A 17,666-nucleotide genomic window follows, 5' to 3' on the forward strand; every position below is an offset into this window, starting at 1 on the left:
CAGCTCTCTCAGTGTCAGTGATATGAGACAAAAGCCGCAATGGACTTGGGGCTAAAAGTCCTTTGAAATGTCTGACATTAGAAGAACTTCACAAGGAGAGGGAGATGGCACAGTGAGCTGGCATCCAGAAGATGACAAACACATACACAAGATGGACAGGGACAGTAACTGGGCTTCCAAGAACAACTGAATGAAAACCAATTATACAGTCTTCAAGATAGAATGTGGACCACAATAGTTAAAAGCTCTTCCTGTTTTAAGATTTGTAAACAATGTTTTAATAAATGGAGTAAATGGTTCTAATGGACTAGGAGACCTAGATGCTGTCACCAACTGAAGGGTTTTTAACTCCAATTTTGATTTAGGGGGAAAAAGCAGTCATGTACCAGGATTGCTCAGCCCCAACAGCTTTCAAAAGTCTTGGTGGTTTCATTTGAAGAAAGGACACACAGTGACATTTTTAGCACACACATTTCCTCTGAATGAACTGTATTCTTTCTCTGTGTTTACTTTTGCTTTTGCAAGCTGAAAAGATATGCTTTAAACAAACAGAGCTCAGGTTCAATCACCCTCTTGTCCATTTGAGAACTAGCCTGGAATCTCAACTACAGAACAAAACTAACCTTGAATTCAGGGTCTTCCTTGATTTTGGTGCACACTCCTCCCTGGGAACTCAGAAAGAGCTCAGCATGTCCGGCAGAGCCCCCGGTGGGTTTTCACTTCTTGGCAAATTGTCACCTTTTTTCTGATCTTTTTGGAACTGCTAAGTCCTGAAATGTGGCTGCAAACCAAAATAAGTCAACTCATTTTTGCCTAAAGGCTTTTTTGTTCTAATTCAGTGTTTGAGTAAAATCACTTTTAAAGCAGCTACTATCAACTCTGAAAAGCAACTGATGGTTTCATTCATCTTTGTCTTGGGAAAACCTTAGTTGTAAGGCTGTATCATCTTCTGTAAGTAGGATTTAACATAACAGTATTTCAAAAGTAACCTTTTTATTGCCAGATTGTTGCTTGATTTTAGCAAAATAAAAAGCATGTGTTAATAAAAAAAAAGCCAGCTCTACCTCCATTGCTAATAAAACCTATAAAAATGAAATGTATGACAAGCAGGAAGATACAGCATCTGGTTGTGGGTAATAAAGAGTCTGAAAAGGAAGGTTTCATAGGGAGGTAGTCAGAGAGCATCAGAGCTTGGAAGGAGAAATATGTTTCTGTGAGTGGAACAAAGAAACAATAAGCAGAGAGAAAAGAATGTTTAGGGGCACAGGGGAGACCTGCAAAGCGTTCTACTGTGATCGCAATTTAAAATACTGACTTTCACCTGGGTTTGGGCTAAGTTAAGATGAAGCATGATGGTGACTCAACGTCACAGGTCTGCATCTTTGAATATATGCATCTCCATCCCACCATTACGGTAAACACGTTAGGGATGTGTCTCTCATAATCCTACTGTCTTAAGTCCAGTTCCCTAGAAAAGATACTGAAGCAAATCTTACAAGCTTCATGTTTTATTAGAGTCCGACTCTAAGATGGAAACAGGAAGGAAGTGGAGAAGGAGAAAAAATAAATACAAGGTGGTGTACCATTGTGCTGGAGTAACAGTCTTGCAAAAATACTGAGCTGATTGTTTTATCATGTGTAGCGTCTCTGGAGAGTCCTCAGGGAACCACCTGGCCTGGGAATTACTCCTGGGGTAGAAGGGTGGGGATAAGGAATAAAAGCACTTATCCATTAGCTGCTTCATCTCCTGTTCCTTTGGGGTCTAACTCTGCATTACTGTTCCTGATTCATTACTCATTCTTTCTTATAGAAATACATATCCTTGCACACTCTTTGTCACGTGCAGTCCTCCTACTGGGTTGGGGGAGTGTATTTCCCACCCCATCAGTGCTGTGCTTGGCCCCTCCTGTGCAGAGCAGCTCACTGAATGCTGCTAGCCAACTGATGAAAAACATGACAAGGGGGTACTTTGGGAAGATTATCCAGAAGGTGATAAAGCCTCAGAATTCCAAGCTATTAATAGGTTCTCAGCACAAAGTTTAGTTGTACTCACACATCTGAAAACAAGCATGGTCAGGATTTAGGGAAGAAGTTTGCCAACTAGAGGTTGAATGTTCTTGTCTGAGAGAGTAGTGGAAGCAAAGAGACCTTACAGATGGAGGGAAAATTGCTGGCTGTGGAGTGAATTGGGGAAGACAGTCTTGGTTTCTCACCTATAAAATGAGGATAATGAAAGTCACTACTTCATCGAGCTCTTGGTCAGTGATAAACATAAATGATTTGATGTATGTTTTGTGGGCATTAGCGCTATTGGATGGGAGATCCTCCGTCTCCCAGGTCCACTGCATGTCCTAGCTCCTTGTTGGAGGAGTGCTGCTGTATGACTTACTATGGCCAATGAATTGTGGATGGAAGCTCTGGGTACCATTTTGGGGCTGGTACCTAACCCTCTAGCAACCCCTTTCTCTCCAGAATGGGAATCACATGTTCGAGATGGTGGCCACTCTGTTAATTTACACCCTGACTAACTCCTATGAGCAGAATCCCACTGCTGATCTCCAGTGTACCAGTAGTGTGAGCAAGTTATAAACCTTCCCTGTTATAAGCCACTAAGATCTTTGACGGTGTTAGCTACAGTCACATAACCCATCCTTTCCTGAAATAGCTTGTAAGCGCTTGATAAAACTTCTGGCACATCACAAGAACCCAAAAATATAGTTATTAAATTGGAAATCTTATTACAATTCAATTAGGCATATTCTCCAAAGAGCTTTTGTTTTAACGTCTTATCATTAGTGAGAAGGAGATAGGAAAGAAGAAGCAAACAGACTGGAGTATCTGTGGAATATTGAGGTTTCTTTTATATAACATTATTGTTGCGATCATAATGAATAAGAATGCAGGAAGATCATTATTGCACATGCAATTATCTTAGAAAAGTCTGGAAGTGTTGAGACAAGTAACTGCATGAAAAGTTTTTGCAGACGCCTAAGTACAAATGCATGTCAATTTCCTCTCTTAATTTAATACCTATGATCATTTCCACCTTGTTGTTTTCTTGAATTGTTAACTCCAGATCATACATTGATTCAAGGGCTATTATAAAAGTAAGAGAAGATGAAAAAGCATCCCATTAGCTTTCTTAAGATGACAGTCACACTGTTACATCAGTGGTCTCCAAATGCTATTCTCGGATGGGCTGTTCAGAATCACCTGATCACCTGGGGAGTTAAGTGGAAAATCTTTTTGTTTTAAAATAAATTTAAATTGACACAAAAGTTGCAAGATTAATATACAGAACTCCTGTGCTCCCTGTCAGGATTTGCTAATTTTTAACATTTTCCACACTTTTTCCCTCTCTCCTGAGACAAGGATATTCTTTTTTTTTTTTTTTCAATTGAAGTATAGTCGATTTACAATGCTGTGTTAATTTCTGGTACAGCATAGTGATTCATATATATACATTCCCTTTCATATTCTTTTTCATTATAGGCCATTAAAAGGTATTGAATATATTTCCCTGTGGTATACAGTAAGACTTTGTTGTTTATCAATTTTATATATAATAGTATCTGCAAATCCTGAACTCCCAATTTATCTTGCCCTCCACCCCCATTAACCATAAGTTTGTTTTCTATGTCTCTGCTTTATAAATTAGTTTGTTTGTGCCCCTCCTTTTTTTTTTTTAGACTTCCAATATTAGTGATATCATATGGTATTTTTCTTCTTCTTTCTGGCTTACTTCACTTAGTGTGACGACCTCCAGACCCATCCATGTTGCTACAAATGGCATTATTTTATTCTTTTTTATGGCTGAATAGTATTCCATTGTATAAATACATCACAATTTCTTTATCCAATCATCTGTCAATGGGCATTTAGGTTGCTACCATGTCTTGATTATAGTATATAGTGCTGCTGTGAACATAAGGGTGCATGTATCTTTTCAAATTAGAGTTCCCTCTCGATATATGTCCAGGACTGGTGTTGGTGGATCATATGGTAAGTCTATTTTCAGTTTTTTGAGGAATCTCCATACTTTTTTCCATAATTGTTTCACAAAACTACATTCCCACCAGCAGTGTAGGAGGGTTCCCTTTTCTCCACACCCTCTCTGGCATTTATCATTTGTGGACTTTTGAATGATGGCCATTCTAAGTGGTGTGAGGTGATACCTCCTTGTAGTTTTGATTTATATTTCTCTAATAATCAATGATATTGAGCATTTTTTCTATGTCTTCATTGGATAAATGTCTGTTTAGCTCTTCTGCCCATTTTTTGACTGGGTTGTTTGTTTTTTTTTGTTATTGAATTGCATGAGCTGTTTGTATATTCTGGAAATTAAGCTCTTGTCAGTTGCATCGTTTGCAAATATTTTCTCCCATTCCAAGGATATTCTTTTAAGCTACTACCATACAGTCATTAAGTTCTAAGGATTTAATATTGATGTACTATTTTTAATCTAGTCTACAATACAATTTAGTCTGTAGTCTGATTTGTCAATTGTCTTAATAATGCCCTTTATAGTGTAATTTTTCCTTCAGGATTCTATCCAGGGTTAGGTGTTGCATTTAATTTCCGTGTCTCATTAATCTCTTTTCAGCTGGAATATTTCAGCCTTTCTTTTTCTGTTGTTTCATTGACACCTTCGAAAAATGTAAGTCAGTTAATTTATAGAAAGATCCCTGCATTGTTTTTGTTTCATGTTTCCTCATAATTAGATTCAGGCTATGTACCCCTGGATGGAATCCTAGACATTGATGTGTGTATTTCTCAGGGCGTTGCATCTAGAGGTGCTCAGTAGCCGTCTGCCTCTCCTGGGTGATATTAATTTTGATTCACCCAGCAAAAGTTTTGTCTAGTTTCTCCCCTAACTAGTTATTATTTCTTCTTTAAGTTCTTTTCAGTTGTCAGTAACAGAATTTCCTGAGCTGCTGCTGGTACAATGAAATGAAAGTTCCATTCACACCAGTATTTAACCCCCTTTAACCTTTAACCCCCTGTGGCTCTTCCTCTGTCAATCATTTCCCTGTCATGGGAACAATCCTCATGCCTGCAACCTCCTCATGGCTCTCGGTGCGTAGCTCTGGCTCACATGAGGCAAGAGGAGAAAAGCCATCCACTGAGATGCAAGGTTGCCAGGAACCATGTGGAAGGTAGAAGGGGCATTAGGACAGGGGACTGAGGGTCCTGATCCAGAGCATCTTTATTGCGGATCGGGGCAAAACTACAAAGCTGGTCAGAAGGAAGAGGATGCAATAAAAAGTAACAAGTGGCTAAACAAGTCAGGTACAGTGTGGGTCAGCTCAGCAGAGCTCCTGAAAGATGGAGGTCTTTCCCCCTGCAGGCAGTTCCGAGAGCAGGAAGATACTTTGCTAATCTGGTTAGAAACACAGCTCTAGAGAAACCTGGAGGCCAATGCTCCTGGTGAGGTCATTTAGCAAAGGCAGAGTTTTGAGGAATTGAATGTTCCCATCACAGTTATAACTCTTCCTTCCTTGTAAATTAAATGAGCTCATGGATTCCAAAAATAAACAAAAACATAATTGGTAGATCATCTTTTGATGAATAATAGCAATCCTTAGAAGAGACGAAGTGCAGAAATGTGCACTTCTTCACAAAGGAACACAGCGAAATTGCTCGCCGGTCGGTAGATGCCAGCCTGGAGAACTGATGTGCTCTTAATCAGGGTGTGTTTGGTCTGTCAGGCTCAGAGAGGAAGGTTTATTTTCTGTGTTTTGCTGACTTACACAGTTCCCCTCAGAAAAACAACAGCAACAGCAAATTAGTCACTGAAACTCCCGCTGACGGCATTGGTTGAATAATTCACGGTTCTCGCCATTTGTCTGTCCAAAAGGCCCGCGTCTGGGGCCAAGTCTCGAGTCAGCAGCACCTGGGCCATGGGGCATGTAGTGCCTCCCCTCCCAGCTCTGTCCTCTGGAGCCCTTCTCTCCCAGCAGGAGCCCTTTGAAGTGACAGGCTGTGTCTCCTGTCAATGACCTCACCTCACGTGGAGGGACAGAGCTGTCTTTTAAAGAGGTTTGTAGGATTTGTGGCATGTGCTTCGAGGATCCGCTGCACAAAATGCCACAGGGGACTCGCATACAGTAAATCAGGTAAGTAGGCTTTATAATCAGGTATTGATATTCAGAGTCTATCTTACTCACTATTAGCATTTAACAGTATTTCCTACTGCTCTGCCTATTCATCATGGATTCAGGCACAGAATAACCCGAATAGCTGCTGCCTGGTTCCGAGAAACAGGTCCAGGCTTCCCTCCCCGGGAGAGGCGGGAGATACCATCAAAATCCCAAGTAATGAGGTCAAGAGAGGTTCGCGTCTATCAGAAGCCCTCACTCCGTGTGCTTAGAAGAGCAGACAAAAAAATTAGAGAAGAGACTAACTTTAAGAGAGTTGGAAGCATCTGTTGAGAGCATCTTTGTGCTGGGGGTGGTTCACTTTATGTGCATAAATGTGTATGATTGGAATAAACAGCGTTCATTGATCCTTCTGCTTGTGTCCGTCTCCAGAGAAGCACTGTCCTACAGAAATACTATTTGCGCCACACGTGCAATTTGAAATCTCCTAAGCAGTCACGTTAAAAAAGTCAAACAAGTAAAATTAATTTTAAAGAATATATGTATGTATATGCATGACTGGTACATTGGGACACCAGAGATTGACACACTATTATTGACTGTACTTCAATAAAAAAAAATATATATATTTATACATTTTATTTAACCCAAGGTACCCAAAAACATTATTTCAACATATAATCAGTAGAAAAGTTGTCAATGAGATATTTTGCATTCTTTTTATTTATATCAAGTCTTTGAAATCTGGTGTGTATTTTATATTTACATTTTAATTTAATTTTCTCTCACAGGTATTTCTCTGCATTGCTAATCTCCTTATTCAGCATGGTATCTGATGGCTGCATGTTATTCCATCACAGAAAAGTACTGTCATTTTTTATTTCCATATTTTGTGACATGGAAGGCTTTCATTTTGGGATATTATTATAAATGATATGGTACGTAGCATTTTTGTGTAAAAAAAGTTTTTAGTTTTATGATGATTTTCTTAAGCTTGATTCACAGGAATAGAATTCTTTAGATCTCACAAAACCTAATGCCAAAAGTCTGGCCAGCTACACTTCCATTACCAGTCTACTAAGGAGTTCATTTTACTTTAATACCATAAGTAAAAGAAAGATGTTAAAATTCGTCAAAGTCTTAAAACATTTAGGAAGAATCTGAGAAGGATAGTGAATGAAATAATTCTTTTTCTCACTAGCCAATCAAAAATTAGGTACCTCTGGATTTTGGAGGTGGGCAGGGTGGGGGGGGGGAGAGAGAGAGAGTGTGAACGTGGGGAGCTATGTGCCTCGTCTTTTATTTCCATGGGCCAAGTCCTGGGTAGGGACAAGAGATAAAAGAATCCTACTCCCCTTTAAATTTGGAGGTCTAAGAGTAAAGGAGACGAATGAAATCTTTAGGTCCCCTTCACCCTCTCTGGGAGGTTCCTTTCCCATAGAAGCATCCTTGAGTCACAACTCATCAAACCAGAGATGGCTGCACACAGCCCCTTGGACAGATGGGTCTGAGTTTACTCTCATCTGAGTCCTCTCCGACTCCAATGAAATGTGGGAATAGTCAGATGTTTTCCTTGCTAGTAAAGTGAGGCTTGATTAAGACACTGAGAGCAAGAAGGACCCAGAAGTGTCCTTGGGGCCATGAGTGAGCAACACATCTACACAGGAGAGTGTGGACAGAGCAATTATGATGGGGGAGGCGGCTTCCCAGCAGACACCAACGTTAGGAGGTGCCAGTGGCTTCAGCAAAGGCCATCAGAGAACAGTTCAAGATAAAAGAGTGGTGCCCCCTTCCCTCCCAGTGCTACTCCCTGCAGGATAAGAGGTGGAGACAATCCTAAAAAAACTGTTTGAAACCCCGAATGATTAAGAGATCACTGAATTTGACAAACTTCACTTGGAATGAAGTCAAGTAAATATTTTAGAGGTGGGTAAAGATAAAAAAGTTGTTCTGGTTATAGAAAAACAAAGAAGCTTACATTTTGCAAAACACAGGGGGAGTAAAATATTCAGTCTTTAAAATATGCATTATTCCTGTACTTTTTGTATGGCTGTATTTTCAGAGGTGAAACAAAAATAAATAACTTAGATTGTTCAAGCACTGCAGAACTACATACAGCTCCCAGTGGGGACTGTTTTCTTTGAGAACCATAGACAGCAACCAAACAAGTTATTTCAGCTGTCTCTATTTGCCATGCCATTTCGGCTCTATGAAAAGCTTTTTTTTTTTTTTTTTTTGAGAAATAGTTTCATTTATCTCTTTTGGTGGCAAAACAAATTAAGAAGAGTCTTTTGAAGGGAACAGGATGCGGAAGCCCGCTGAGGCAAAGCAAGCTGGGCATGAGGTTCAGAGAACTATTAACTGAAGCGATGTCTTTATAGATCATTGAAAGTCAGCATAATTGAGATACTCTGCATGTGTCTTTGTAAGTGACAGGAAATTGGTGGAAACTATGGACGTGGCTCAACTCAGTTTCCTTTATTTGGAGATAATTTAGTTAGGTTATTCAAGTATTGGATGGCTAATTGTAGGGGGACAGGTCAACACTCACATCACCATCTTTGTGTAAAAGTACAATCAAATACATATTCAAGTTATAGGCAGTAGAGTGTGTCGCCACAAGTAAAATATTCTACTTTTCTCCTGCTGTTTGCTCTCAGTGAAGGATAATGTGGACCAGTGGTGAGTCATGGCATTTCAGAGGAGAGAGGAACCTCAGAGCATCTAGGCTAGTCACTTTCAACCTTTCAGACCCAAGAGCACTTTTATGACAAAAATTTTATAACACCCCTCTATTATTCTAAAATAAAATTTATAGATAGGTAATTTATATACACACACAACTAAAAATGCCTTAACTATAATATATGTGAGAAATAAGATAAAAGTGATTTATTTTGATATATAATAGATATTTCAATACATAAATTCGCAGATATAATATTCTGGCCTAGAAGCCATACTGACGTAGTCAGAGACTTGTACTACTTATACTGAATAAGTTAGAATTCAAGGAGGATCAGGAGCCATTCTGTACCAGCAGAAAGAAAATGCCAGCACAGAGGTACAGGGAGATTCTGCGATAGAAACTAGTAGGACCAGTATATATTAAAACTATGCAAAAAGCAGTTTGCTTTCATATGTAAAACAGAGTTAGGTTCTAAGCTAATTAATTATAATAAGGCTTTTCATCCTCCTCAATGTCAGAGGAACATTAGAAAGTCATGCAGGACACGGGACAATTCCTGCTTGTCCCAGACTGCCGAGCATCACAGGACACCAGCATCCCGATGCACACTTGCTAAATGCCAGTAGTACTGGCCAGCCCCAGGTAAGACCACATAGAATAGAACAGCCTCTCAGTTGAGCCCAGCTTAAATTGCCAACTCATAAAATTAGGAGATAAATAGTAGTTGTTTAGCAGCCACTAAATTTTGGTGTTGGTTTGTTATATAAGAAATGCTGAGACAACAGATTGTGGAACACTTCACCAAGGAGGTGACCCTTGACCTGGGCATTGAAGGGAGAGGTCTCTACAGACAGAAAAGAGTGGGGAAGAAAGAGTGTTTCCAGCAAGGGAGGAGGACTCAGCCAAGGCATGGGGTCTTGTGTTCATGGTGTTCGGGGCACAGCCAGCACTGTAGTTGGGGACACAGAGAGTTTAGACGAAGAAATACAGGGAGCTGAAGACAAGATGATAGAAGTATGGAGAAGAAAGCCTTCATAAGAGGTAACAATAATACAAACCTATCAAAATGTCAAAGAAGCAGAACAGCGCGGCCTTATGAAAGGGCAACTTGGCAGGGAACACTCAATAGTGTTCAATGAGGTCAGTTAAGGTGAAGTGTTCAATGAGGTCAGTTAAGAAAAAGTTTATTGGATTTAGCAGTGGTGACAAAGACACTGGCGACTTTTGAAGAGTGCAGACCCTCTCCTTCCAGAAGGAAAGTTTGTCTTACAGAAAATGAAAACAACGAATAGTTAAAACAGCTCTAGTTTATTATGACATCATCAGCCTTGAATGAGCATCTCCAGAGCGTGAGAGTTCCTGGGCTTCCACGCAGGGTGATCTCACGCCCTATTTCAGCTGGGTGTTGTTTGTGATTTCCTCTTTCCTGCTCATCATGCAGGTGTTCTTTTTTCCTTCCCTTCTTCATAAGGAGGATGTACTGCCTGTGAGCTGCAGGAGATGGAGTTTATTCCTTACTTATCTCTTGATATTCTTCCTAAGTATCTCTCAGCAACGTCAAATGTCAGGTCATTACAGTCCCTGGGCTTTATCCTCGCAGCTTATGTAACACAGCTCTGGGAACAACGCTGAGCACATGGAAGTGGAGTGAGTACCAATTCTCTGCAGAATTAAGGTAAGTAATAAAACTATTAAAGCCGGGAAAAAAATCTTCAAGAGCAGGACAACATAGATATAGGAATATGTCTTCTACACTGTGTTCTTTTTAAAATAATGAAACAAAACCCAAAAATGGATTCTGGTATTTCCCCCAGCACTGACTCCCAACAGCTACAAGATGCAGCCTAAAGTCTCCTCCTTCCCTTGATGCTTTCAGTTCAACCCCCAACACTCACTGTGTCAGTTGCATCCGGTCCCCGCAGCCCCAGGAGAAGATAACCCTCCCCTTAGAACAATGCAGCCATTTATTGCTTTTGTTCCCTCCACTAGCATCTCTGCAGCAAGCCGCATCTCAGCACCTCATCATACTGGCTTCTGGAATTTTGGCCAAGGGGAGACCACAAAGTATTTGATGCTCAGTAAAAAGGCGACGTACAAGTGCTGTCTGAGTCTAAGCATTGTTGGACATATGCTACACCAATTCCCTCATCATACTAACAGTGCTGGTATATGATATGCATGTGCATATGTGTGTGTACATGTGTGTGCACGTGCACATGTGTGTGGCAGATTCTCATTTGTTACTTGTAACACCCCCCACCTCTTTGGGGCAGTATTGAAGCAATCTAAACACCTTCCCTCAACCCAAAAGCATCATTTATCTCATCCTGGTTCCTGGGTATCAAAGGAACACCTCCCCGGTCCTAGCTGCTCACTGACAATGTAGGATGCTTTTCCTGCAAGTTTGTTCATACAGGTGGATTATATATTATGTATTTATTCATTTTGGCTATGTGATCTATGATTTCTTGAACAATCTAGGATGATTCCATTGAATGAAAGCAACTCCTTTCTCCTGGAGGGATCAGTTGATCCTTCAGATGGTGCATTTGGCAAGTTCTACACTACAATTTTCACTTTCAGTGTGCTCCTAGATCAGTAATATAATTACACGATGTGGAATCTTATTAATTCATGTATGACAGTTTCAGCCAATTGAGAGTAAGTCACAGCACTGATCTCATTAAGTATTTTACTTGTTGCACCCCAAGTAAAGACACACGAGCAAAAATAATTACTTCAGCTTCCAAAGATTTCTAAGAATGAGCATATATTTGAACATTGTTTCTAAAGATAATAGATTTCAAACATGCTACCTGTGTTATCCCTAAACAAAAAGTATGATTAGACGTTTATTTCTGCATCTAAGGAGCCTCTTCTGAGAGAACATCCTTAGCTCATTCAAAGTATCTTTCAACTTGGAACACAAACTATAGTGACATATAAAATAGTGTTTTTTATTGAGGAATAATTAGCTTAAAATAAATTGCATATATTTAACATGTAAAATTTGGTAAGTTTTAACATATATACACATCTGTGAAACCACTATCATGATCAGGACAGTAAATGTATCCATCACTCCCAAAAGTATCCTCATGGCCCTATGTCATCACTGTATCCCTCTTCCCTCCACCAGACACCTCTCTCCAGGTAACTGCTGACCCACTTTCTGTTGCTATAGATTAGTCTGCATTCTCTTGACTTTTCTGTACATGGAATTATACAGAATGTAGTCTTTTTGTCTGCTTCTTTCACTCAGCATAATTATTTTGAGATTCATCCACATCACTGCACGTATCAACTGTTCATTTCTTTTCATGGCAGACTACTATTTCATTCTATGGACATACCACTTTTAAAAATTCTTTTGATTTGTCTACTAATGGCCATTTGGGCTGTTTTCAGTTTTGGGCCATTACAAATAAAGCTGCTTTTATTTGTGGTACATTTGTGTATAAGCCTTTGTATATACATATACTTTCTTTTCTTTTGGGTGGATCATATAGTTGATGTATGTAATAGGATTCTCCAGAGAAACAGAATCAATAGGATATCTATCTATCTAGCTTGATATGTAGATATACATATAAGTATGGATATGGTTATATATAGATAACATAGATGTAGTTGAAAGATGTTTTTATTATAATTTATATAAGGAATTACATATAATATATATATTAAAAAATTGGCTCATACAACTATGGAGGCTGAGAATCTCAAGATCTGCAGTTGGCAAGCCAGAGATCCAGGAGAACTAATGGTGTAAACTACAGTCTGAGGGCAGAAAGAACCAGTGTCCTGGCTCAAATAGTCACGCAGCCAACGTTCACTCTGACTCAGCCTTTTTCTCCTATTCAGGTGTTTAATTGATTAGATGAGAGCCACCCACATTGGGGAAGGTATTCTGCTTTATTCAATCTTCTGATTCCAGAGGCCAAAAGATGCTTTTCCTTTGGCTAAATTCTTTAAAGTGACAATGACTTTAAAGTGTTGCTTCTGCAAGATGTGCTCCCTAGGCTGTGAAAAACACTGTTAAAATTATTTTTTAACTCCTTCCCCCAATACGAGGTCTTCCAACCTCTTTACCAGGGAGTCAAGGGATTTTCAAGGGGTAGTTTTGAGCACAGGCAATCTTCCCTTTGCTTTAATAGCTAATACCTGGATAAATGTGCCTTCACTGTATAATGGGCCATAAGAATAAAAAGAAATCATGTAAAGATCAAGATATTCTACGCTCCTTTAAAACTTCCTCACAAAATAACCAAATCGCTGAATCACAGATATGAGAGAAAATTGTAAGGAAAGGTTTATACTCTGCAACCAAGCAAGCACTTTGCTTAGCAGATTAATTCCTCCCACCTGCAACTCCTTTTAAGCAGGTGATAGTTTTTTCTTTAATTACATAAACTCTATTACAATTTGGATGTTCACCAAAATAGCGTTAATTAGCCAAAAGTTAAGACAGACAAACTGCAGAATATTTGCAGAATGTGTGCTTAAAGAATTAAGATCCCTCTTTTTTCTCTTTCTGATTGCTCTGAATTTCCAAAAGTATTGGCTTCTGTTGGGGATAGTAAAAAATCCGTATAGAATATCTCATAGGTACCGTGAACTCTATATATGTGGTTCTGCTCCTTATTTGATTCGGGTTCAACTTAGTGAACACCTGCTATGTGCCAACACAGGGCTAGCACTTTAAGAACATTTGGAAAATACTCAGGAACCAAATGAAATACTGTGTCGTACTGGAAGTCTGTCAATGTTTTTTCTTTCTTCTGTTGCTTTAGCAAGATTCGGCTTACAGAGGATGTAAAGTTTGAAGGCCAGGAGTGAGCAGTCATTGGGTACTCTCCTCAGCGTCTCAGTCATTGCTGTGCAAAATGTTCCATGAGTATGTGTCAAGGGATGTCAAAGTATGTGGATGAGTAGTGAGATCTGCAAAAGGAAAAACCTGCTCTGGTCACCAAGATGAGCTGCTGGTCTGGGATTGGACATGGATGTGGCAGATGGGGAATGATGAAATTAATAACGGAACTTGGGGCTTTTAGAAGAATTAGGTCCAGAAAATAAGAGGAAGGGTTATATTAATTGTCTGTATAGGAGAGGCAAGAGAACAATAAGAAATCTTTGTTGGACATTTGCACAGGGCTATAAAAAAGGAAAGACAACACCTAAGTCAGTGAAGACAGTCCCCAATTTAGGGTGAAAGAGAGCTGTTTCAAATTGACTGGGGACTGTGGTTAGAAGTATGCTTCACTAGGGTTCCAGTTACGGTTAAGAATGAGCTGAGTGTTGCTAAAATTATAAGTATCTTAATAGACAGATAAATAAACTACACAGACAATCCAGTTAAGAAGAGATACAAACAATAGACAACATACGAAGAAAATCGTTTAACTCTGTGGTAACTGTTAATGCTTTACAGTAAAATTTTCATTTCTGCTTCCAGGTGCAAGGTAGGATTACAAGTTAGGCATGGGTATGGAGCTGGCTTTGGCCAAGGAAATGTAAGTGAAATTACATACATCACCTGCAACAGGAATTTTTATTTACAGCCAGCGCCGATTTGCTGAACTCGAGCTTTCTTGCTGCCATGGCTACTGGCAGTACTCCAGAGAGAGCAGTTCCCTTGAACCTGGGTTCCGAGAGTGGCAGAGTGGCAGAGCCCTGAGCCAACCCATGATGAGGTTATATCACAACCAAGAATTAAGCTTCTGTTGTTTTAAGCCTGCCTAGTCTCTCCCGACTAATGCAGACTTTAGAGGCAATCAGAGACACACATACACACTCAAATAACAGAGAGTTCCTTTCCACAAAAATGTTCCCAGAATTTCTGAAGCAGTTTAGTTATTATATTGAACCAAGATACACTGCTTGTAGCTAATTATACATAAATTCAAATGATACATAAAAGAATTAGGAACAAATTAAAAGCCTTCACAATCTTAAACTCAAGAGACGATTGACAATGAACCCCTATCAGGGGGAGGGCATACATAGCTCAAGTGGTAGAGCACAGGCTTAGCGTGCATGAGGTCCTCGGTTCAATCCATGAGACCCTGGGTTCAATCTCCAGTACCTGCATCAAAAAACTAAATAAATACATAAAACTAATTATCTCCCCCTGCAAACAAAATAAATAAATAAAAAAGCCAATGAACCCCCATCATCAGTGAATGAATAATCTGTTTAATTTATACAAGTTTTCTGTTTAATGGTTACAGTTTTCATTTCCAGAAATTCTCTTTGGTGTTTTTTTTTTTTTAATGTGCCTGTTCTTTTTCATATTTCTCTCTTACTGATCTGATTTTTTTTTTTAAAGCTATCAGACAGTGCTTACTTCTAGGAAGGAGAGAGAATGGAGGAAAGAGACCACTTGTCCATATTAGCCTAACAGTTGTTCCTCTGCAAGTAATCTGGTTTATTCCCCTTATTGTTTTATATATTTCTACTAGTTGATGATTTACCATTTTTCTTTCTTTTTGTATATAGACACGAATATGTTTTGTCTGGGATTCACAGATTCTCATTTTTCATTAATTCTGGAAAATGAGCAAATATCTTTTGAATTTCTCTTGTATTCTTACTTTCCTGTTCTGGAACTATTATGGACATTTTTTGGACCCTCTCATTCTGTCCTCCAGGTTTCTTATCTATTTCCTATCTCTTAATATTTATTTTCTGCTCTCTTGAGTAATTTATTCCAGTTTTTAAATCATATCTCTAGCTGATTCTACCAATTAAGTATTTAGCTTCCATGACTGTGTCATTTCTAAGACATCTGTTGTATTTAAAATTCTTCTATTCTTTTTATAGCAATTAATTCTTGTCTTACAGTTTTAATTTCTCTTTTGATATCTTTATTATTTTTAAGCTTATTAAGATGAACTCATCCAACAATATTATTGAAAATCTGCTGTGTGAAGGACATTGTTCTAGGCAACATAGAACAGTGAACAACGTGATGAAAGTCCCCCTCTTCTGGGAACTTCCTGGTGAGGGGACAAATAATTAAAGAAAATACACATTGCGTTGGAAGGTGATAATTGCTATGAATAAAAATAAAGCAGGGAATGATGGGTGTGTCAGGGAAGCCCTCTTTGAGGTGATAATATTTGCGCAGAGATTTGAAGGAGGTGAGAAAGCAAGTCATGTGGGTAATTGGGAGAAGGATATTACAGGTAGAGAGAACAGCAGAAGTGAAAAAAAACCCCAAAAAAACCCAAACCTCCACATGGGAGGATGCCTGGTGTTAGAGGAACAGTAAGAAGGTCACTGTGGCTGAAGCCATGTGAGGCAGGAGAGGACAGTAGGAAACAGGGTAAAGAGGTGGTGAGGGGTCAGATGACACAGGGCTCAGGGCTACTGCAAGGTCTTAGCTTTTTTTTTTTTTTTTTTCCTCTGAAGGACATGAGAAGCTGTTGGAAGGTTTGGACTGAGGAATGGCATGACTGAACACGTGTTTAACAGCTTCACTCTGTCCACTGTGTCGGGAAAAGATAATATGGAGCAAAGAAGGAAGGTGGGAGATCACTAGGGAGGCTACTGCACTTAGGCAAGTGAGAGATGGTGGACTGGGCCAAGGTGGTAAGAGACAGCTGGACTCACTGGATGCTAGAAAATGGCCATACACTGCACTTCAGTGTTCATGTTTGGGGACTTGAAACCATCATTATAAATATTTTTTATTTTTAGTGAACTCCTAAGTTCTGCACATTATGCTAGAAGGTGGGAAGCCAAGGAAATTATCACTTAGACAGAGGGAGAAGCTAAGTAGATGTACTTATGCATTTAATTTCTATTTCTTGATGCCACCATTTCAAAGTAATTTTTTAATAGAATTTATTCAGTACTATGAATACAAAAAACCCTGAATCATAAAAGGAAAATAAGTTACAATATGAAACAAGAATGTAATCTTTGAGCAAGACCTTAGGGTTTGAGTTACTTAGTGATTCTTTTGCTTTGAGTTCTTAAATAGTGAAGCCTCATGTCTAAAGGAAAGTTAACAACCAGCCAATTTAAAGATAATAATTAAGATGGTCAGAAAAATAATGTCAATATTACAGCTTAATTCCAGTCTGAAATTTGAATTAAATGACCCTGAGCAGAAGAAAATTTAAAAATAAATTCTCAGTTTATCACTACTCTGGATGAATATGAAGGCCAATAATTTAGAGGGGAACCATTCAGGCTCTAGTAGTTTGGTGAATTGATATTTCTTTCTTTGTAAAATGAGAGCATTGGATTAGATTTTTCTTCTGACTTCAATTACAGTCTAGATCTGGCAGCATTTGTTCCTTCTTGCTTCAAAGAGGAGTATGCTAAGTAATATTCATGTTGACATTCACCATTCTTGGATATTCATAAAATTCACAGGAAATGTGTAAGAACACTGGCCTATCCATTTCCCCTGGTGGATACATCTTTTCAAAACAGAAGCATGTCTTTTATTGAAATTCTGTTAAGCTTCAAATAATCCATTTTTTTTTTAAAAGTAGAAATTCCAATGACTGGTTTGTGATAGGACTTTCTGCTTTATAAAATCTGATCTCTCTTTTTACTCTTCAGGTGGAGACTTGCATGTTGTGAGCATTGAAGATAACGTGAATGGGGTGTGGTCCTTCATAGGAGCCAGTTTCAAGCTGACCCCCAGGTCCTAGTCAGAGAGTAGAGCTAATGAAATGACACAGTAGCCATGGAGTACCCAACTTCCTCATGTGGCAGAGAGGATCTGTCTTCCCATCCACATCAGTCCTTCTCCTGATGTTGGGGAACCAGTTTGGTTCCCTGGATGCCGACAGACTGCTTCAGGGCTGGCCTGATTCCTGATCCATAGCTGTGAACCGGCTCCCAGACCTCCTCAGATCTTG

General features: G+C 39.2%; 2 long non-coding RNA genes across 2 annotated transcripts in view; one reads left to right on the top strand and one right to left on the bottom strand.

The window, feature by feature from the left end:
* Positions 1–10,099: 10,099 nt before the first annotated feature.
* The window catches only part of LOC140701124 (uncharacterized), a 243,754-nt gene continuing 236,187 nt past the window's right edge, over positions 10,100–17,666 (bottom strand). The window contains exon 3 of the long non-coding RNA XR_012079997.1: positions 10,100–10,449. This is a non-coding gene — a long non-coding RNA (uncharacterized lncRNA). The remainder of the gene's footprint in view (positions 10,450–17,666) is intronic.
* On the top strand, positions 10,212–10,888 carry LOC140701122 (uncharacterized). Its single transcript, XR_012079994.1, has 2 exons — positions 10,212–10,462; positions 10,777–10,888. It is a non-coding gene; the product is annotated as an uncharacterized lncRNA (long non-coding RNA).

Source organism: Vicugna pacos, chromosome 14 (genome assembly GCF_048564905.1).
Source record: "Vicugna pacos chromosome 14, VicPac4, whole genome shotgun sequence".
Taxonomy (NCBI): domain Eukaryota; kingdom Metazoa; phylum Chordata; class Mammalia; order Artiodactyla; family Camelidae; genus Vicugna; species Vicugna pacos.